Here is a 22052-nt window from a genome sequence, read left to right as displayed (position 1 = left end):
CGACCAATACATAATACATAAATTATAGATATGGAAGATTTGGCTTGGGGGCTTGGAGTGAGGTGGCAAATGGAGAATAAAGAAAAATAAACACAAGTTCTATGAGATTATTCCTTCTTCCTACTGAGGGAGCATCAGAGCTCTCTCTATGGCTACAGTGCGATAAATACTGTTGCTCCATATCTATGTCCCTGTTAGCTCTGAGCCAGTTTCTGCATGTTTCGGTTGAAAAATTCTTGCTTGAAGAGCTTTGTTTTCCTAGCTATTGTCAAAACGCTTTCTGTGGCCATGTGCCTCCGTTGTGGGTTAGTGTTCATCCTCACTGCATGGATAGAAATGCAGCGTTCACATCCACTACCACATCTAGGGGACCCTGGCCACTGTAGGGTGCTACACATTTACAATAACAGCAACGGCAACAAAACAGCACTGATACCTAACGATTGTTTTCACCAGTCATCTGTTATTGGAAGTTAATTCTCAGTGAGGATATGAAAGGATTCAAGGGTGCCAGGCAAAGGTCACGGCCAGGAAGTAGCTGCTCATGTTTGAGTTCCTTGTAACAATGGCAGTAGTTGAAAAGCACAGAAGCTGCCAGCACCAGCGACGCCCCCTTTCTTCACATTGACATACTTGTAATACCCACAGTGACCTCTTTGAAATGCTCCAGCAGTGCCTTTAGGGGTGAAATCCCTCATCAGTATCCAGCTTGGCAGCTCTCCTAGTTTCACGGCCACGAGCTTCCTCTCCTTCACTGGTACGGGGGACGCCATCTTGGAGTCCTAGGTGTCAGCTCTGGATACCTAAGGATTATTGAGATGTTATGGGCCAGTTATTGACTGTCTGCCAGTCACTGTTCTAAGCAATATATATTCGCTTATTTAATTCTCAAAACAAGAGTCTGCGTCTCTCATATATTCCTTTTTAAGAACAAAGAAAACCTTCCCAGAAGCTTCTGGCAGATTTCCCCTAAAGTCTCCTTGGCCAGAATTACATCACTTGCCCAGGCCAAACCAAGCATTTACCGAGAGGAATGCTTGGCTTAGAAAGTCCAATCAGAACTCATCACCCAAGTATGGGGAAAGAAATTATAATTCAGAGGAGGTTGAACAAAATCTGGGTTGTGCTGGCAAGGGAGAAGGGAAAGGTCAGGCTATTGGGTAGGAAGCCAACAGTGTTTACCACAGTAGCCAGGGAGAATGGAGTGGAGATCAAGAGAATCTAATTTGAAGGCATTTTTCAAACTCTAAATATTGAAGTGAAAATAAAATTCCATTAGTATTTGTACTTAAAAATAATGAACATCAACCAAAATAGCTGCAGATTTTCTGGGCACCTCTACTTAATTTCTTCTTAATGGTTTGCAGTGTAACTCCAGGCAGGTTCACTTAAGCATTTGGCATTTCTTCCCTGAATATGACAACCCAATAATGAGACTTTTTAATTCAAGAAACTAGAGCTGTCATTCTACGCTCGTAGTTCATCCTCGATGTTCACAGCTTGATCTATTTAATTTCCCCCATCACCAGGACTCAATAAAGGCAGGAGGAAACATTTCCATAGCCACTGAAAGTATTTGGCAAGACCTTCAGCAATCCTATGTCAGAGGGCCAAAGAGCTGGACACGCACAAGGCACTCGTGGAGTAAACATCTGCGGCACCCTTCTGTTCCCTAGGTGCGAGGTACAGTCTTCTTTCTTTCCTGTGTGTAATAACCCCCAGTTAGCATTACAGTGATTTTGGCCTGATCTTCTTGGGCATCTGGGGCCCACTGCCAGTTTGTACGGCGGTGGGAGTCCTTGTGAAATGTGGCAGATTTGTAAGCATCTCTTTCTCTCAGACAGACACAGATTTTCCACATTGAATATTTATTATAGTTGAAGGTACACTCTACACAACTGTTTCCTGTTTTGTTTTGTTTTGTTTTGTTTTCACCTAGAATCATTCTCAGCCTGTAACGGTGTTAAATTTTCCGTAAGTCTTTTTGGATTTTATCTGTGCTAGGTGAGTTTTGTCCTGCTCCCAGTGCTGTACGTACCTTCTGCCTGCCTCCCTTGCCTGCCAGCATTCCCAGAGCTTTCCTTCCTAATGAGTCTATTGCCCTTGCTCGCAGGTGATCAGTAATAATGTGTTTTTGTCCTCTGGAGAGGCAACTGACAAGGGCCACTTTGCCCCCAGTGTGGCAGTCCTTTCTGTTTTATTTCTTGTGGACACTGTATACTGATTCTGTTGACGTTGAGTCAGTGTACTTTGGAATCGCCTTCCGAACTATTTTTCCAGAAACAGACAAATTTCATTATTTTATCACCAGGTGCTGCTTTTTTTCTTTTAAGATTTTATTGATTGATTGATTGATTGATTTGACACACAGAGAGAGAGAGCGAGAGCGCACAAGCAGGGAGAGCAGCAGAGGGAGAGGGACAAGCAGGCTCTCTACTGAGCAGGGAGCCCAATGCAGAGCTTGATCCCAGGACCCTGGGATCATGATCTGAGCTGAAGGCAGATGCCCAGTGACTGAGCCACCCAGGTGCCCCCAGATATAGCTTTAGACTTAAAGAATATACCTAGGTTGATCGTTCATTTTTTTTTTAAGATTTTATTTATTTACTTGACAGAGAGAGATCACAAGTAGGCAGAGCAGCAGGCAGAGAGAGAGGAGGAAGCAGGCTCCCTGCTGAGCAGAGAGCCCGATACGGGGCTCGATCCCAGGACCCCGAGATCATGACCTGAGCCGAAGGCAGAGGCTTAACCCACTGAGCCACCCAGGTGCCCCAATCATTCACTTTTTAACAACAGATTTCCCTTCTAATGACATCTGGATTTTTCTGAAAATTTACCTTCAGAGGATGAAGATCAGTGAGTGTTGAACATGCTTGTGAGGAGACTGCTGGGTTTAAGAGAGTACCGTCTGCTCACTGTGGAAGGTCCTGTTTCAATACCATCCCATCTCATAAAGCAGTCCCCAGTCATGGCCGGAGTGAAACTTCCGTCCTTGGCTCTGCAGATTAATCCCAAGGCACTTAATTATTTGTGTGCAAAGTTTCACGGAAAAACAGGGCTAGCGGTCGCTCGCGGACCTAGTGTGCCGCCTGGGCGCTGTGCGGCTCTCCAGCTTTTACGCCGCGTTACAGCTCCAGAGGCAAAACTCACAGGAAATACACACGCTCGAGCACTTCAGAAGCTATTTTATACAAGTAGATTTTATAAATAACCACAAGATCTCTTTATCTATCAAATCTCAACACCTAGCCGCCCCTGTGCTCGCTGGAGAAGTGTGCACTCCCTAGAGAGAGGAGAGAAGAAAGCCTTGGGGTTCACACCCCGAGCTGCCAACATTTGTGTGCGCCGTGACAGGTAACTCCTGATTATGGAACTCCTTATCTTCAAGGAAAAAAAAATTGCATTGAGTTTCCCTGCATTGCCCTTTATGTGCATTTCCAGAAATAGAGTGGGCTTCCGGGCGGGGGCGGGGGCGGGGTGGGGGAGATCACTGGGTCACGTTCATCATCAGGAGAAGATTGTAAGAGGAATTCTTGGGCACAGTGCTTTTCAAACCACATTCTGAGCAGGAATAAGAATTCTCCTTTATACGATCACGTTTAAAGAGCACTCCTGAGATTCTTGATGGCAAAGGGAAGAAGGGGCCTGCCTCCTCATCGAAAGGTAAGGAGTTCTGTCTGTTACGGGCGGGGGGGGGGGGGCGCGAACCGAGAAGGACTCTCCAGATCAAGTCCTAGGCCGCTCTGTCCAAGTCTCAGCCTCCTCTTAGCTAGTTAAGTGCCTCAATTCTTACAGAGCTTATAAAATCGCCCATCTATTTTGCTTGGTTTTTTTTTTTTTTTCCCTAAGACTCTGCTGACCAGTGGAATGCCCACAAGTGTCAAAAGAAGGGGGGGTCTTACTTGTGGGGGGGGGGAGATGGAAGTGTGGGTCTTAGTATGTTGCACGTCTGAGCAGAGCTCTTTATAGTTCGGTTTTGTCTTTTTATTTCTTTCTGCCCCCGAGAGCTTCATATGGAGATTCAGGGTGACCTCCCGCTCTGCTTCTCTGGCAGGCGCTCACAGACACCAAGAGCCCTCCCTGGGCAAACCACCTCCCTCCCCAAACCTGCGAACTCTGACCCCCGAGCCCTGGCCACGGCACTCTGGGCAGAAGGGGGGGGGGACGGACTAGAACCGAGGGGCGGGCTGGCTGTGCCATTCCGCAGGTACCCGGCTCTGTAGTCGTTGTCCGCATGGCTCCTTCCTTCGGCCTGTGCTCTCTGGGGTTTCCTGCTCAGTTCCATGTTGGGTGCATTCTGCTGTCTCTCCACAACCCGCCATTCCTCAGACATGCCAGGCTCCTGCCCGCTGCCTTTCCGGTTCCTCTAGCACTAGGAAGGCTTTTTCTGCTCCCCCCACCCCAAAATCTTTTCGATGATTCCCAGAGGATCTTGGGAGGAAACACAAGTAGATGTGTGCTTAGTGCATTTTTTTAAAACTCCAAGCCCAGATTTCTCTTTATGTCTTTTTAATGTCACCTGTTGGGGGAATGTACTTCAGGCCTTACCCATCAGACAGAAAGAAGTCAGCCTTGTTAACTATTCTAGTTTAAGGAGCTTCCTAAGCACTTGGCACACATTATCAGCTAACCTATCTGATTACATCATCATCGTCTGAGCTAATGGCCTTTCAGTCAGCTTCTCTTGGAGCTCAGTGGGTGCTCTGTGGGACTTCTTTCTTGCTCCTGCCCAAAGCCGATGCCATAGCTTTCTGTGGTGATTTATGTCCCCATCTTTTTTGGTGATGTCCTTTCTAAATATCATAATTACAGAGATAAGCTGCAGTATTTAGTTTGAGCAAAAGAATGTCACAACACCATCAATTTTCCTACCATTGCTTTACTATTGGTCTGTGGAACACAGACTATTTTTGAATATATAGATACAAGCCACCGTGATTTTATCCCCAGTCTGCCCACCACCAGAAAAAGTCTCTTTCTACAACAGTCTGTCAAATCATTCTCTTTCTATTTCCCCATTCTACTCAGAGCGATTGAGCTATAGGTACCCATGACATGTTTGGGTTGTACAACCTGACACTTCTGCATGTGAGCAGTATATTGGAAAATATCAATAATTAAAAAGGACCAATGAGGTCTCCTCCACAGGTGTAGCAATTTTTGTATTTGCAAAAGAGGGCTGCACGTAAACAGAAAACAAACACCTACTGCACAGAAATCTTACTTCTTAATTAAAAGCTCTTGATCTGGGGGCCCCTGAGTGGCTCAGTGGGTTAAGCCTCTGCCTTTGGCTCAGGTCATGATCTCAGGGTCCTGGGATCGAGTCCTGCATTGGGCTCCCTGCTCAGCAGGGAGTCTCTTTCTCTCTCTCCTTTTGCCCCTCAGCCCCGCTCAATCTTTTAAAAAAAGATTTTATTTATTTATTTGAGACAGGGAGAGGGTGAGAAAGCATGAGAGGGGAGAAGGTCAGAGGGAGAAGCAGACTCCCCACGGAGCAGGGAGCCCGATACGGGACTCATGCCCAGGATTCCGGGATCATGACCTGAGCCGAAGGCAGTTGCCCAACCCACTGAGACACCCAGGTGCCCCAATAAATAAAATCTAAAAAAAAATTTTTTTAAAGGTTTAATTTATTTGACAGAGAGACACAGCGAGAGAAGAAGCACAAGCAGGGAGAGTGGGGGAGGAAGAAGCAGCCTCCCACTGAGCAGGGAGCCCTACGCGTGGGGCTCCATCCCACGACTCTGGGATCATGACCTGAGCTGAAGGCAGACGCTTAAGGACTAAGCCACCTAGGCGACCCTAAATAAATAAAGTCTTAAACAAATAAAATCCCTCGATCTGGAAACACTGGAGTGATTGTCGCCCACTAGTAGGCTCTCTCAAAGTCATCTCTTTTATACCCGCAGCCAGGGCTCTCCTTCGAGACCTTCCCATTTTGTAGCTAAACAGTTACAGTGGCCCCCACTGGTCTTGATGGTGATCCAGTCCATTCACCACCAATGTTTTCGGCTTAAAATGAAAAACAACGTTCCTTTGCTCTTCATCTCTCAACCATCAATCCCGTTCCTTTAGCTCTTTTAACTCTTGCTTCTGGTTAGTAATAAATTTCCTTTTTTTTTCTTTTTAGTGATATATTTCTAAATAACCGTATATACATCACTGTTTTGTGGCGTACATTATACATCTTCACTTTTTGCTCCCCAACCTTCCCCCAGGATGGTTTTTTCCCATTTTTTCCTAGCTCCTCTCTTGATTCCTTTTGTAAGTTTAAGTAATATATTAACGATTTTATTGCCCATCTGAACAACTTCCGACAGTATTTCTGAGCTACTCCTCTGGTGAGAGGAAGTGGGACGCTCACTTCCGTTGACAACACACACTGTCTCCTGATGACACGTTTTCCTTTGCTTACTGCTGTCTACATTCGGTTACCTTCCCGAGAGAAACATGAATTTTGGATCGTTTGAAAACTCATTTTATCCTGTTCTCAACCTTGAGAAGTACTTCGGCTGTGTGGGGGGTTTTCGCTTAAAAAGTGGCCCCGGGTCTCAAAGGCATTGCTCCATTATCTTCTCGAATCTCCTCTTGATGGTGAGAAATCCAGTCCTGTCATTCCTTTGTAGGTAACCTAAAGTTTTCTCTTAAGGGCTGTGGTATCTTCTCGTCCTGGCTGTTCTGAAATGTCATGATGGGTCCACGTGTGGAACTTTTCACTTTGAATCTGGGCTGGGCGCTCACCGGGCTCCTGTGCTGGGAACGCTGAAGTCCGTTAGCTCCAGGAAGCTTGCTTTTGTTTCTTCTCACAATCTGTCCCCTGCACTTCTGTCTTTCCAGAACACCTGTTTGTCGAGTGTGAGACAGCCTGTATTGAATTTCTTTTATATTTTTCCTCACAGTTTTCTTCTTCTTTCAGTTTTGTTCTGCCTAGAAGATGTCTATGTTATATTTTAATTATACTTTAAATTTCAGCGGTCGTATTTTTAAGTTTCAAGAACTTTTTCTGATCCTACCGATTTTGTAACATCTTGGTGTTTTTTTTTTTTTTTCTTTTGGATGCAAAACACTGCTGGTCCCTCTCATTCCATTCCTCCTCCTCTTCTGTTCTCTGAAGCATTTCTATTTCCTTTGCTATTACTTTTCCCCAGCTTTACTGAGGTATAGTGACATATAACAAATACGAGTATCAGGTGTACGCGGTGCGGATGATGTCTGTGTATGCGTAGTGAAATGGATTTAGAGAATGGATATAACACGTATGCACTGAAATGATGATCGCATAAGGTTAGTGAACATGTCAGTTCCCTTATATAAATTGCCATTGTCTTTCGGTGATAACAGCGAAGGTCTGCTCTCTTCTGGCTTGCGCGTGTTCAATACAGTGCTGTGAATTCTGGTTGCCATGCTGTACCTCAGATCCCAGAGCGCTTTCATCTTATAGCTGGAGGTTTGTACCCTTTGACCAACACCTCTCCATTTCCACCACCCCCACCCCTGACAACCAGCAGTCTGCTTTGTGCTTCTTTGAGTTCAGCCTTTTTGGATAACAAATAGGAGTGAGAACAGGCCGTGCTCGTGTTTCTCCGTCTGACTTACTTCACTTAGCCTGATGCCCTCAAAGTCCATCCGTGTTGTCACCAAAGGATTTCCTGCTTTGTTCTCTTGTGTGTTTGTGTGGTACAGACACTGCTGCTCAGGCCTGGGCCGCATCCTTCCATAGCGGGTACAGCCGCTGCACCTGCCGCTGCTTCTTGGTCTCGGGTTCTCCTCGTGCTTGTTCAGTCGGTGGCACATGGCATGTGTCTTCTGGGGGTGCAGATCAGGGTCTTGTCCTTCTTACCCTCATAGAATTTCCTGGGGTTCCCTTGCTGGTTCTGGTTGATGGTGGGGAGAATGCGAGCCATGGATCTGTGAACAAGTCAGATCTTGGAGAACTCGGAAGCCATGCCATCTGTCACTTTGTTCCTTTGTCCTTTGTCCCTCCTTCTTGCCAGGAAGGTCTTGAGCCTCAATCTTGGTGGTGGCTGCACAGTCCGTTGCAAGCATTTCCTACTTTTGTGTGGCAGAATAATATTCCATCACACACACACACACACACACACACACACACACACACACACACCCCAACCACATCATCCAGTTCTCTTTTCAGGTCTGCTAATATTTGCTTAATATATTTATGTGCTCCAATGTTGGGCACACATATATTTACAAGTGTTACATCCTTTTGAGCAACTGACCCCTTTATCATTATACAGTCATCTTTTCTCTTGTTACGGGTTTGATTTAAAGTGTGTTTTGTCGGATAAGTATAGCCACCCCTGGTCTCTTTTGGTTTCTATTTGCATGGAATTTTTTTTTTTCTATTCCTTTACTTTGAGTTTCTACGTGTCCTTCAGTCTGAAATGCGTCTCTCAAATGAGTCTCTTGTATATATAGTTACATCTTGGTTTTTAATCCTGTCAGCTGCTCTGTACCTTTTGATTGAAGAACGTAATCTATTTACATTTAAAGTAATTCTTGACAGATAAGGACTTACTGATGGCATCTTATTAATTGCCTTCAGGCTGTTTTGCCAGGTTCCTTTCTTCCTCTTCTGAAGTCTTCCTTTGTGAAATGACACTTTTCCATAATAGTATGCTTTGATTCCCTTCTCTTTATCTTTTGTGTATCTCCTCTTTTTGTTTTTTGGTTACCACGAAACTTACATAAAATATCTTATGGATAACAGTCTTTTTTAAACTGCTAACAGCTTAACTTTGATCACATAGAAAAACTCTACCCTTTTACTCTTCCCCTATACTTATGCTTTTGGTGTCGCAATTTACCTCTTTTTATTTTGTGTATCATTTAACAAACTACTGTAGCTATAGTTATTTTCAGTTCTTTTGTACTTAATCTTTTATACTTGAGTGAGGTGATTGACACAGTGCAATATTGCAGTGTTAGAATATTCTGAATTTGACTGTATACTCACCTTTACTGGTATGTTTTACTTTTTCATATATTTTCACTTTACTAGTCATTGGTCTTTTGTTTCTGCTCAAAGAACTCCTTTTTGTAAGGCAGGACTAGTGGTTGAGAACCCCTTCAGATTTGTTTGGGAAAGTATCTTGCCTTCATTTCTGAAACACAGTTTTGCCTGGTAAAGCATTCTCAGCTAGCAGGGTGGGTTTTTTTTTTTTTTCCAGCAGTTTGAATGTATCATCCCACTTGCTTCTGTCCTGCAAGATTTCTGCTAAGAAATATGCCGATAGCCTTATGGGTGTTCCCTTAAATGTGAGAACTTTTTTTCCCTTTGCTTCTTTTAACATTATCTCTTTGTCTTTGACTTGAGATCGTTTTATTTTAATGTGTCTTAGAGAAGATAATTTTCTGTTGGAATTTGAAAAATCCTACTGTGATTAACATACAGTGTTATACTCGTTTCAGGTGTACAATACAATGATTCAACAATTCTCTACCTTTCCCAGTGCTCATCAAGACAAATACACTATCAATCCCCTTTATCTATTTCACCCATCGCCCACCCCCACCCAACTCCTCTCTGGTTGGAATTTGGGAGTGACCTGTTAGTTTCATGAACTTAGACGTCCAACTCTTTCCTCAGGTTTGGGAAGTTCTCCGTCATTATTGGTTTAAATAAGCTTCCTGCCCCTTTCCCCCTCTCTTCTCTTTCTGGGAACTCCAATAACATGTAGATTGTTTCTGTTAATGGTATTCTGTAATTTATGCAGACTTTTTTCATTCTTTTTTTTTTTTTAAGTCTTCTCGGACTAGATGATTACAATGACCTGTTTTCCCAATTACGTATTCTTTCTCACGCTTGGCGAGGTCTGTTGTTGAAGTTCTCTATTGAAATCTTCAGTTCGCTCATTGTATTCTTTACTGCTAGAATTTCTAGGTTTTTTTTTAATGGTTTCTATTTTATTGTTGAGTTTGTCATTTTGTTTTCCTAATTTCATTTAGTTGTCTGTATTTTCTTGTAGTGCACAGAATGTCTTTAAAAAAAAATATTTTAAGTAGTCTCTACACCCAACATGGGGCTCAAACTCACAACCCCAAATTCAAGAGTTGCACGCTCCACCTACCGAGCTGGCCAGGTGCCCCTCACTGAATTTCTTTAAGAAGATTATTCTAAATTCTTTGTCAGATAGTTCATAGATCTCCATTTCTTTAGTGGCAGTAATTAGTGTTTTGTTAGTTTCCTTTAGTGGTGTCATGTTTCCTTGATTATTATCCTTGGGGCCTTGTGTTGGTGTCCCTACGTTTAAGGAAGTAGGTACTTCTTCCATTCTTTACAGACTGTCTTCAGCAGGGGAAGCCCTTCACAAGTTGGCCTGTCGGAAGATTCTTGGTGGGCTATCTGGTGAGGACCATACCCAAAAGCTTGCTGCTGGAGTCACTTAGCAGTCAGAGCGGATGATGGCAACCTTCTTGCATTCCCCTGCAATGCTGCTGTGCTAATGTGAGCATGCTCAAGTAATGTTTTTAGCTCTCTGCTCCCTGGACTTTCTCCCTATTAAGTTTTTCTCTGGCTTTGCAAATGAACAATGGAGCGTCAAGACCTGCCAAAGCCTCAGAGTCTTTCTTTAGCCCTAAATTTTCCATGCAACATCAGTCAGAAATCTACTCTCAACTCTCCTAAAACTACCTCCTTTCAGTGCTTTCTTGATATATTATCAACACTAGAATTAATTTCAGAGATAACTTTTAAGACCTCTTTGGGGCGATTGGCATGGGGGGAATATAATGGACAGTGCCAGCATCTCTGTGGTCCTCTGTGACCAAGTTCAAGTTCCTATCACATTTTCCCTTGCTATTTTTGTCAATATGAATCAAGGATAGACTACTGAAAGATGAATAACACAGTGTAAAAATAACTGTGTGGAAACAATGAGTAGAATTAACATCTCAGAAAATTGAATTAGTAAATAAGAAGCTGAACTTAAAAAACTTCAAGAACCCAGAGAAGAAGAGACATGAAGATAATGGAGGTGGTGATAGTAAATATGGTGGAGGGGTCCAGTAGATAAGAGCTACAAATAAAGATGAAACAGAAGCAATATTGCAGAAAAACACATGGGAAAAATGTTTCTGATCTCAAGAAAGACATTAAATCTAGAAAATAAGGGTGTTCACCGGCTTCTATAAAAAATTAATAAAAACAGATTCACATCAGGTAAAAATATTAAATGTCACAAAGAATCCTAGTTGTCAAGTGTCTACAGCCCACCAAAATAAAAAACAAACATAGTAACCTAATAGCAGTCATCCACAAAGAAACAAGTTCAGACTACCCTTAGTCTTCTCCAAAATACTAAATTGAAGAAAACAGTAGATCATCAACTACAGAGCTGAGAGGGCAGATAGTTTGAGTTAAAAATTGTAGATTAGGCCAAGACATCAAATTCTCATTCATTTTGACTATGTTGGAAAGAAATGGTTGATCTATCTCTATCTGTCCTCAACATGTATAGATCTAGGGTTTGTGCCCCCAGTAGCGTTTACAATTTTGGGGCCCCATTTAGGAAAAAGAATACAAATTGAGGCATGAAAGTGAATATTTATTCAGGCTAAGAAAGCACAGCAACTTAAAAAGTTGATAAATAACTGCAAACATGACTGCATTTTCCGATAACATTTGTTGACTGTGCGACCACAGAAGATATTAAGGTCCATAAAGGGAAGTCAGATACTTGCTATTGAGATTGCTTGTAGTCACTTCATTATCTCCCTCTCAATTAATTGCTCAGTAGCATTTCACGTGGTTGACTATTCCCTACTTGTGGAAACACTTGCTTCTATCTGTTTCCTTGATCCCACACACTTGTGTTTTTTCTTCTGTTTCACTGGCTGATCCTTTTCGGTCTCTCTTCCTAGCTTCTCTTCTCTTGGACCTGTAGAATATGGTGTCCCAAGAATTTAATCTTGGGCCACTTTTCTGTTCTTACTCTACTCCCTTCTCAGGTGATTTCATTTGTTACGTGGTTTTACGTAACATATTCCAAAGATCCCAAGTCTGTATTCTGCTGTGACATCTCTGCTGAGCTTCTGCCTTAATGGGACATAACCACATCCTACATGATACCCTTTCCTGGGTGCCAGCTAGGCATCTCCAACCCAGCACATGAAAAACAGACCTTTGGATTTCCCTCTAAGCCTGTACCTCTCCCAGTCTGTTCAGGTGTCAGCAAATAGTAGTGCCATTAATGTAATTAGACCACTCTGGTTTAAGTCACCATTATATTGTTTCGAAATTTTTTAAAAAAAGATTTATTTATTTATTTGGGTGGGGGCAGATAGTCACAAGCAGACTCTATGCTAAGCGCGGAGCCCGATGCAGGACTCTAGCTCATGACCCTGAGATCATGACCCGAGCTGGAACCAAGAGTTAGTCACGTAACCGTTGGAGCCCCCCAGGCACCCTTGCTTCGACTTATCTCTCTGCTCCCATTCCTCATATTTTCGCTTACTCGCAGTAGCCAGAGTGATTTTAAAATGTAATCCTCATCATGTCACCGCCATGCTGAAACTCCCCCAGTGGCTTGCCAGTTGCCTTGGAATGTAATCCAAATTGTTTACCCTGGCTTACAAACAAGCCTTTCTTTACATGACCTGGACCTTCTGCCTCTCCAGAGTCAATCCCCAACGCTCTCTGCTTAGCTCACCAATGCTCCAGTCACACAGGCCTTCTTTCTGTCCCTCGAGCAAACCGAGCTAGTTCTTTCCTTGGGGTTTGTCCACGAGTTCTTCCTTCTGCCAATAATATCATCTCCAAAAAGTGTACACAGCTGTCTACTTCTTCTCATTCAGATCTCAGCTTACATCGTCCCTCCTGAGCAAGACCACCTTTGAGACTCTTATTTGACTAACAGCGCCCCCCCCCCCCGTCATTATCATATCCTCTTATCTTAATCCTCTTCAGTATAAATGTTTTTATCTGATAGTTTATATTTTATTTATATTTAAATCATTTTTGGTTTTCTCTCCCCACTGGGATGTCAACTTCATCTTTTAATCACTGAAATTTCCTGAATACCTAGAACACGACCTGGCACATGGTACGTACTCAGCGCCTGCGTCCAAAAGAGGAAAGAATGCTTAAATGGACACTAGTGCAAAAAAGTAGGTGCTTACCTTTCAAGTCATGGAAGATGAAAGCAATTGTATGAAGTACATTTACCTGGGAGTACGCTGACGAGAAATAGTAATTTTTTTTTCTCCGCTATTACTGTAAATCCATCTTGGGGAATCTGGTTTGGAGTCCATGAATGAAATTGTAGGCAGTCTTTGTACCTTATTCACTCAGCCTTAGTCGCTATGAAGTCCACTGGTTGCTTTCATTGGTGATCGTTCTGCTTTAGTAATGACTAGTCTAGTCTAGTCTAGGGTAAAAATAACAAAACGCTGAACTTCAAAATGAAGAATTCTAGCCTCCATGTGCGTGACTCTCCCTCATCCATTTCCTCCTTTCTCCACACCAGAGTGTAGTTACAGTTTCCGACCTCTCTGGGATAGAAAGAGGGGAGGTCAGGGTCGGGAAGTTCCCTCTTGACCAGACCTCCAGGTGTCTGCTTATGGCAGATGTTTACAGCTGCCTTTCCTTGGGCTTGGTGGATGGTCCGATCTGACTCTTTGCTTTAGAGGTTCCCCCAGGGGCAATAATCGATCAACACTACGTGCCTGCCTTTTATCCTGAGAATTCAGCATTTTTATCCTCTATTGGGATCGCTTTACCCCGGTAGGCAGTCTGCCTTGGCAAGACTCAGAAAGGCTTCAGGTGACTAGCTCTCCCTACCACCTGGCCCGCATGTCACATTTGGTCCGAGAGAAACCATCCTGCGTCCTTGCCCCCGTTCGGTAACTGCAGAGCTGGGACCCAGTGCTTCCTGTTCTCACGTCAGGCCAATGGTTGTGACCTCTCTTGTTGTTAGATTCCTCATGTATCTACGCTGCCCATGTTCCCCACTCCCAGTTTCTAGTTCTAAGTTCACAACAAACATGTGAAAAAGGTGTAACATACATTATTGATAATGTCAATTAACGCCAATATATTATATATTAATTATATAATTAATTATATTGTATATTATATAATTATATATTAACATATGTTAATGTAACATTGAAATCAGCATATTATATAATATTAATGACTATATTATATAAAACTGTATTATCACAACAGTGAATAGAAATATCAGATTGTCCATGAATGGAATCCTACCAAATATATCAAAAGCCATGTATCTGCTGAAATTTAAAGCCTCTACCTGAGATAACAGCATTTGTTTAACATTTGTGTGGTCAAATATGTATTTTTCTTTGATAGTCCCCCACTGCTTTTAAGTTTAGAAATTCCTGACCCTCAAGAACGTTGATTTCACCATTCTGTGGTGGTTTTGTATTTTCCAAATTTTCTATGACTGTCTATTACCTTGACGATTAAAATAATAAACTACAGTTAATACTGGAATTAATCTTCAACCCAAATTACAGGCCTATAAACATTATCGGATAATCCTTTACAGCCTGACCCCTTTGTCTTCAAACTCAGTGCACGACTAGGCTTCCAGAGACTTCTCTAGTAGTCCCCGGAACGATGCTTTGATGCTTTGTGTCTGTGTCGTCAGATCATCCTGTGCTGAGCGACGGGAAGCGAACCTGTAATAGAAAGAAGCTAATGGGAAGAGTCAAGACTCTGGAGTCGGTCAGATGGAGGCTCAAATTCCAGCTGTCTCACTTCGTAGCCCTTCGGAATGACATTTGTAAAAGGGGGGCAAGCCTGGGGTCCCCGTCAGCATTAAATGAAACAATACAGGGCGAGCACCTAGCACATTAAAAAAATGCAAATACATGTTAGTGTCTTTGTGTCCGTCTCCACCTACCCCTCTGGACGCGTCACAGCTAGCTCAGCACTCATTTTTGGCATGCTTATCAGGGATTCTTGTTAAAATTATTTGCTCTATAAACTGAGGAAGTCAATTAGCTATATCCCTCAATTAAAAACGGTAAGAATGGAAGCTGTATTTCCCACATAATGTAGCACGGAACATTCTGGTAGAACACAAGCTCAACCGAGAGTTACTTCATGAAAGAAAAGCAATTTACTTTCCAGTGTATTTTTGCCTATCAGTCCGTTTTTGTGAAGTTGTCCTACAGTCAACAGCCTCCAAACCTCAGTACTTCCGGAGGCAAAAGTTTCCTCACTCACCTTGCACAACCTTTACGGGCCAAGCACTGTCCTCCTCCATAGCTCCTTCATCCTGAGAAGCAGGCTAGGGGAGCAGGCCCCTCCTGAGCCACACCAGCCTCAGGGCCGAGGGCAAAGTGAAAGAGAAGAATCCTGTGTCCCGCCGGGGCCCTGAACGCTTCTACCCAAAATTGCCCCATGACACTTGAGCTCGTCATTGGCCACACCAAGTTACAGGCCTGAGTCTGGTGTCAGGGAGATGCGAAGTGCTACTTTGCCGCCGGCCCGAGCCAGCCGATAGTGGGGTTCTGGGCAAGTCTGGGAGCAGCAAATGTTACAGCGGTACCGTTTAGCACATATGGTCTCTCAAGCATGAGGCTCCCATTTGAGGTAATTCCGGAATATCTGAAGCTGAGGTCAGAAAGCTGTAACCTGACCGAAATGCTGTGACAGGGGTGCGGCTTAGTCATTTCTGGAATCTGTGAGGCCTCTCGCTGCGGGGCTACCAACATCTCTGGGTGCCTTAGGAGCTCAGAGTCTGTTTTCGGCTCTGCCGAGATGCCTTCCTTAACTATGGGGGAACGTGATGTTCTCTGGCTCGTTGAAGGGTCTGGACAAGAATGGCCTATTTGCGAACAGTGCTTCTGTGTCTTTTTGCGCAGTTACAGTTGAAAGTGTCGCCCGCTCTGCACCTCGGTGCTTCTTATACGGGGACTCACAGGATTAGCATCAGACTTTTGTCCTCTGTGGAAACAAAGCTCGTTTCTGCAGACTAATACATGTACCTTCTTTCTTCAGTCACTGAAGATCCACCATGTTTCCCATTTTGGACTTTCATTGCCAGAAATCTTGGTGCCCAAGTTACTGCCAAACCGTGGTCATTGACTTGACTCAGCTGCCTGCTAGAATCTTCTCTCGCTGCTGACTTAAAATCGTTCCTGTGCCATTGAATCCCCCGATTGTCCAGATTTGCATCTTTTAAGACTTCCAACCTGTCTCTAATGTTTTGGGAAATAGTCCAAATACTGAATCCTGAAAAGATAAAAATGTGAACCACGATTATAAACGAACTCAGAAGAAAATGTTCCAGTTCTTCGTAACGTATCTACGGAGAGATGGAGCATATTATGACCAAACTTGAATTCACTGTGAAAACTTTGTCTTAAGCCCTAAACTGAAGCAAAGCAAAACACAACGAGATATTGCTTGTGTGTCACAGAGGGGAGTGTGGAAAAGCTTTTATGCATCGCATTCTCCATTGAGAACGGGAACCTGATGAAGGCAAGATCCACGGCGAATCTACATTCCCAGCATCGGCCACGTAGCCCCAACCGGAAAGAGGTGTTTCCTGTGCATAAGACACCTTGCTCTGTGGTGGAACTCCAAACATGAGGCAATTGCCCTGAGGTCACAGAGCTAGGAAGTGGCAGAGGTTTTGGGGTGTACATGTAGGGACCTTTTCAATTTTAAAAGTTCTGCAGTTGTTTGCATGTGTGGCAAAAATAATGAGCGTGAGAACACGTCCGACTTCATGGATCTTAGGGACTAGGTTGAAGCACAATTTATTTAAGTGGAAAATGGGGGTCAATGAAAAGAACAGTGTTGAGCAAATCAGAATATGGGGGAGGGGCGCCTGGGTGGCTCAGTGGGTTAAGCGGCTGCCTTCAGCTCGGGTCATGATCCCAGGGTCCTGGGATCGAGCCCTGTGTTGGGCTCTCTGCTCCTTGGGGAGCCTGCTTCTCCCTCTCCTCCTTGCTTGGGCTCTTTCTCACTATCTTTGTCCGTCGCTCTCTCTCAAATAAATAAATAAATAAATTTCTTTTTTTTAAAGTAAGAATAAGGGATGTGGAAACTAGCCTGTACATGTCCCAGGAATGACCAAAGTCTGGGAAACAGTAGGGTCTACCCTGATGCTTAACTCCCATCTCCACCCAGTCGACACATTCATCATATACCATGTTTTTCCTGTGATACAACGTATTTAATCTAAGCTGGTTGAGCTTCCTCTACATGCCAGACACTTCCCAAGAGCAGGAAGAATGGCAGGCACGTTGCCTTTCCTCATTAGGCTTTCAGTAAGCCCCTCAACGACACCTGAAATCAGCCACATCTATTGTGGGTGGAATTAAAAAAAAAATTATGGACATCTCTGCCCACCACTTCTAACCAGGCATTTTAAAAAGTCTTTCCATTATAAGTTTCCTTTATTGTGTGGCAATTTCCTTCTTCCCTTTAAAACAGCAATTTTGATGTAAGTTAATTCAGCTCTGCTGTTCAGTCCCTCAAAGGTCAATTAGCAGCTCCGATTAAATAGGGTGTTGTCTCTTTGCATCTGTGGTATTGGCTTTAAAAATAAGGATGCCAGAGACCCAGATATCAGGTGAACCTGGGTCCTATAAATAGAAAAGATAATAAGGCACTTCAGCTTTCTGCTAGTAAAACTTTATGTAGGGTCTTGGTGACTAAAATTATAGGCATTTAGAGTGTCGGGAAGGGGAAAAACTTATTATGGCAAAATAGCACAGAGTTTTCCTCTCTGTAATAGTTATGAGTTTTTTCCTCGCTTAAAATAACATGATTTTATGAGCTTATAATACCTGCTGGAAATTAAGAAGAGCACTGCATTTTGGAGCTCATTAAGTGTTGATTACGTAAGTATTTCTGGGTGAAGCATCGTTTGAATTTTCCTTTAAAAGCAAAACTGATTTTTTTTTAATCCATCCTTTTTGTTATTATTTTCTCAATTATGTGTTTGTAAAGCACATGATTACTCTTAGTTATTCTCATGAGCATTCCTTTTCATATCTAGCAACAACGTTAGGTCTGAAGAAAAGTTTCGCAAGAGAAGCAGCAGGAAAATCTGTGTACTGTTAGTTGGAAATGGCATTTATGAATATTTTAGTTGATTTTTCTATAGCTCCTTTTTATTAGCACCACATTATTTTCTCTATCATGTCTTCATCTAAATATGTGTTAATGTGAATTAATTTAGTTGCAGCTGGAGAACCCTTTAAGCAATGGCTATAGCTCGGCTAGTTATATCTCCAGATAGAGAGTGATTAAGGAATGAGGGGGCCCCTGATGGCTGAATGTTGGGCTAAACTTCATTTACTCCCATAGTTTCCCCAGAAGATTAGACACTCAGGACTGGCGGGGTTGGAGGGAGAGGGATGAGTATTTCAAACAAATTAACGTAGTTTAAGCTAGGTGTATTGGTTCGGGTCCAGCCAAGAGACAGACAACACAGATTTTGGAACTGAGAGGGAAGAAATTGCTAACTGGCACTCTGGGTTTTAGCGTTACCACCTCGTGCACGATGGTACTCTTGCTGTTCTCACATGTGCTGTGGGTGCCGGCTTTAGGCCTCGGCACTTCGTGTTTTCTCTCTCTAGAATGTTCTTCCTTGCCTTTTTACTTCCTTTCGTTGAAATGTCATCTTCTTAGTGAGGCCTTCTTTGGGTATCCATCTCACATTCCGACTTGCTCTTAACCTTTCATTTCGCTTCTGTATGCTTGTTTTATTGTCTCCTCCACATCTGGAATTCCAAATACTCCTAATCACTCATGCCAGGGTTTTGCTAGTACCGGTTTTCCAGGGATATTATAAAGATTTGATTTATATGTATCTATATATATAAATTTATATATTTTTATATATACTCACTATATAAAAATGAAAAAAAAAAAAAGTAAAGTGTGGGCCCTGACACAGGGAACACCCAGGAAATATTGGCTACATATGGCCAACAAGCCCTAGGAAGCATAGCCTAGGAAAACCTGTGTGTGATCTTTGGAAACCCCTTTTGTCCATGGTTGGCATTTTGTCACACACTCAATATAGACTCTCAAGACCTGAACTTTCTGAAGGTAAGAGGCAATTAAAGGTGAACATAAGTGTGGGGGGGACACCCAGGTGGCTCAGTTGGTAGAGCATCTGCCCTCAGTTCAGGTCACGATCCTGGAGTCCGGGGATGGCGCCCCACGTCAAGCTTCCTGGTCAGCGGGGAGTCTGCTTCTCCCTCTCCCTCTGCCCCTCCCTCTGCTCATATTCTTTCTCTCACTTTCTCTCTCAAATAAATAAAATCTTAAAGAAAAAAGATGAACATAAGGGACAGTGTAGCAAGGGAAATAGAGACCACGGCGCCCTTAAGAGACATTGCCAAAGAGGACACACCAAAAGGCGTTGGTCGAGGATATAATAATGTTGTGTTCTAACTACAAGGGCCTGGCAAGGGAGCATGAAGAAGTTTCGAGGATATCCCACGATGAGCACCGCTGGAGCCGTCTCCCAGGGCGCGGGCACACACCGTGCCTCTTCAGATGCCCGGTCTGCCCTGTCTCAGCTTGCGCAGTATTTCCATCCAACCACGTGAGAGGTTTCAGGCATTTTTTTTTTAAGATTTTATTTATTTACTTGACAGAGAGAGATCACAAGTAGGCAGAGAGGCAGGCAGAGAGAGAGGAGGAAGCAGGTTCCCCACTGAGAAGAGAGCTCAATTTGGGGCTCGATCCCAGGACCCTGAGATCACGACCTGAGCCGAAGGCAGCGGCTTAACCCACTGAGCCACCCAGGCGCCCGGTTTCAGGCATTGTAGATCCCTTCTTCCTTCCCTGCACTCCCCCGCCCCCGTTCATTTCCAAGATCAGGCTGGCCTGCCTGTGTTACCTCCTGTCTCCGGCCACCGCTCCCGTTCGGGCCCCTGCACGTCTGAGCAGGAGCGCTGTGGCAGGTCCCAGCTCGTCCTCCCACGGCCCAAACCCAGCATCCGCCCTGCCGCCACTTAGTCCCATTCTGGCGTCAGCCCCGAGCGCTGACTGCATCCCACACTCGCTTCCGGGCAGTCCACCTTGATCGTTCCTTTGATCTTCCAGCCACGGTTTGAGCGGAGGACTCGTAATAGTTCCTGCTACAAATGCGGAAGCAAGTCCAGAGGGGTTAGATAACTTGTTCTAGGTCTTTCCGCTAAACCTAGCAAGGTGACGGCTCATGACTTTTGTACCACCTCATACCTGCCTCTCATCTTGCCAAAACATAAGCCCCTTTGCAAAACTGAACCTTGGCATTTAAAGATCTTCCTGACCTAGCTCCATCTACCTCAGATCCTTATCTCCCTTCTAATCACCCCTGACAATTCACCGTCCAAGTCAACCAGTTGTCTGCCCCCCCCCCCCCCCCCCCCCCCCGCCCCCCGTGTTCTAGGGACTACAGTGCGCTGTAGCTTTGCATGTGCTCCCTCTCTGCGGGCCGTACACATTCCTTCTTAGACTATCAAAAATCCTAGAAATTTTCAGGCTCAAGTTCATTACTACTTCCTTCAGGAAAGCTTCAGTGCTCTTGGGCAGGATTCATGACATTTTCGGCTGTGTTCTCACAACATTCTGCCTTTACTCCTAATATAGTATTTTGTTTTTAACGTTCTGACTTCTGTTACAATTGTTCATATATTTGTCTCCTCTCTCCATACCAAAACTTCCTCTGGGCAGAGACTACATTGGATTTATCACATAATTTTCATCACTGGCATAGTGCCTGGGACATAAAGTTTCATAAGGAAGGTTTGTCGAATGTGGACTGAACACTGGACTTCTACAAGGCGGTAGTAGCTCTCAGTTATCAGGGTTGGGAGGCTCTCCTTCAGGCTCCCACGATATTCCGTGTACTTTGGACGTTGTATTGTCACTTTTTCTTTATGCATCTGCCTTCCTTGCGAGACTGCCTGAAATGCAGGAGATGCGTATAAAGCCGCTGACTCTGATTCAGTGAGTGGGTTTGAGTGAATAGATGAAAGCTGACTGGACCATTCGAATCAATCAGCGATAAATCAGTGTGACTGGCCGAGAAATGAGCAAGTCAGTTGTCCTCTGGGGGAAAGGGATGACTATGGAACAGTTTGACCGTAATGGTGAGCCGAATGACTAGACTTGGGGCTGCTGCTTCCCATAGAGACCAAGCCCGAAGCAAATGGACTGGATAATTGGCCAGTATAAGCACTTCCGTGGTCAAGGTAATAGTAGAAATGAGTATCTCATCCCCTCTGCTGTTAAGAGATGTCTACCAGTTTTGTCTAATTTCTCGTTTCTAGAATATCAAATTCTGATGGTCAGTCTCAACAAATAGAATAAGTACATGGAGAAAGGCCCAGCAGATCTGAAAAATGTCGTGAAGAATGGCCTGTGATATTATCAACATAATGTCCTGACCTAAGTTATTCAATCCCTTCATTGAAAAATGCAAAATATTTGCATACAGAAATCCTTCAATAGTATTTTTTCCTTTCCTGATACCAACCCATCTGGCTTGAGATTTTGTAAACCAGATGACTTTTTTGATTCTCACAAACATGACATTTTTATGAACATAATAACATAAAAATGTGTATCAGTGCCAACCTGTCTTAAATATTTTCTATCAAACTGTGACCTTTTCTATCCGAAGTAATAGCTAAATCCTTTTTCCTTGTGTTCACATAACCTGCTGAGAAATTCAAACAATGTCATCTGAAATGTAAAGGTATGTTTAGTAAAATTGGTTAAACCCAGATGTTTATTCAGGGGTGCAACAGCTTGATAGAGCTGCTGATTGAAAAGGAAGCTGCAGGCTCACAGGTTAGCTTGAACATTTCAGATGAGTGAGGCCAGAGGACAGATCAGCTGGGTTCATCAAGAGGAGTGTCAAGAGGAATTGGAAGATTTCTCCCGAGGGGCTCGATTACAGTTCACAGCATATTTAGAGAACATTTGCTCGCTCTCATGGTAATGGGGACTAAGTGCTAAAGGTGCCTCTAATGTCCACTCCATCCTTTTCTGTAAATCCTATGAAGGGTCTGAGCATACTTAATTCAAGCCCCATGTCCTT

At 43.7% G+C, this 22052-nt stretch overlaps 1 pseudogene; it reads right to left on the bottom strand.

Moving 5' to 3' along the window:
- Positions 1–463: 463 nt before the first annotated feature.
- On the bottom strand, positions 464–773 carry LOC116582385 (annotated as a pseudogene).
- Between the last annotated feature and the right edge of the window lie 21279 nt (positions 774–22052).

Source organism: Mustela erminea, chromosome X, assembly GCF_009829155.1.
Source record: "Mustela erminea isolate mMusErm1 chromosome X, mMusErm1.Pri, whole genome shotgun sequence".
NCBI classification, from domain to species: domain Eukaryota; kingdom Metazoa; phylum Chordata; class Mammalia; order Carnivora; family Mustelidae; genus Mustela; species Mustela erminea.
This window is presented reverse-complemented; position numbering and strand designations above follow the sequence as displayed.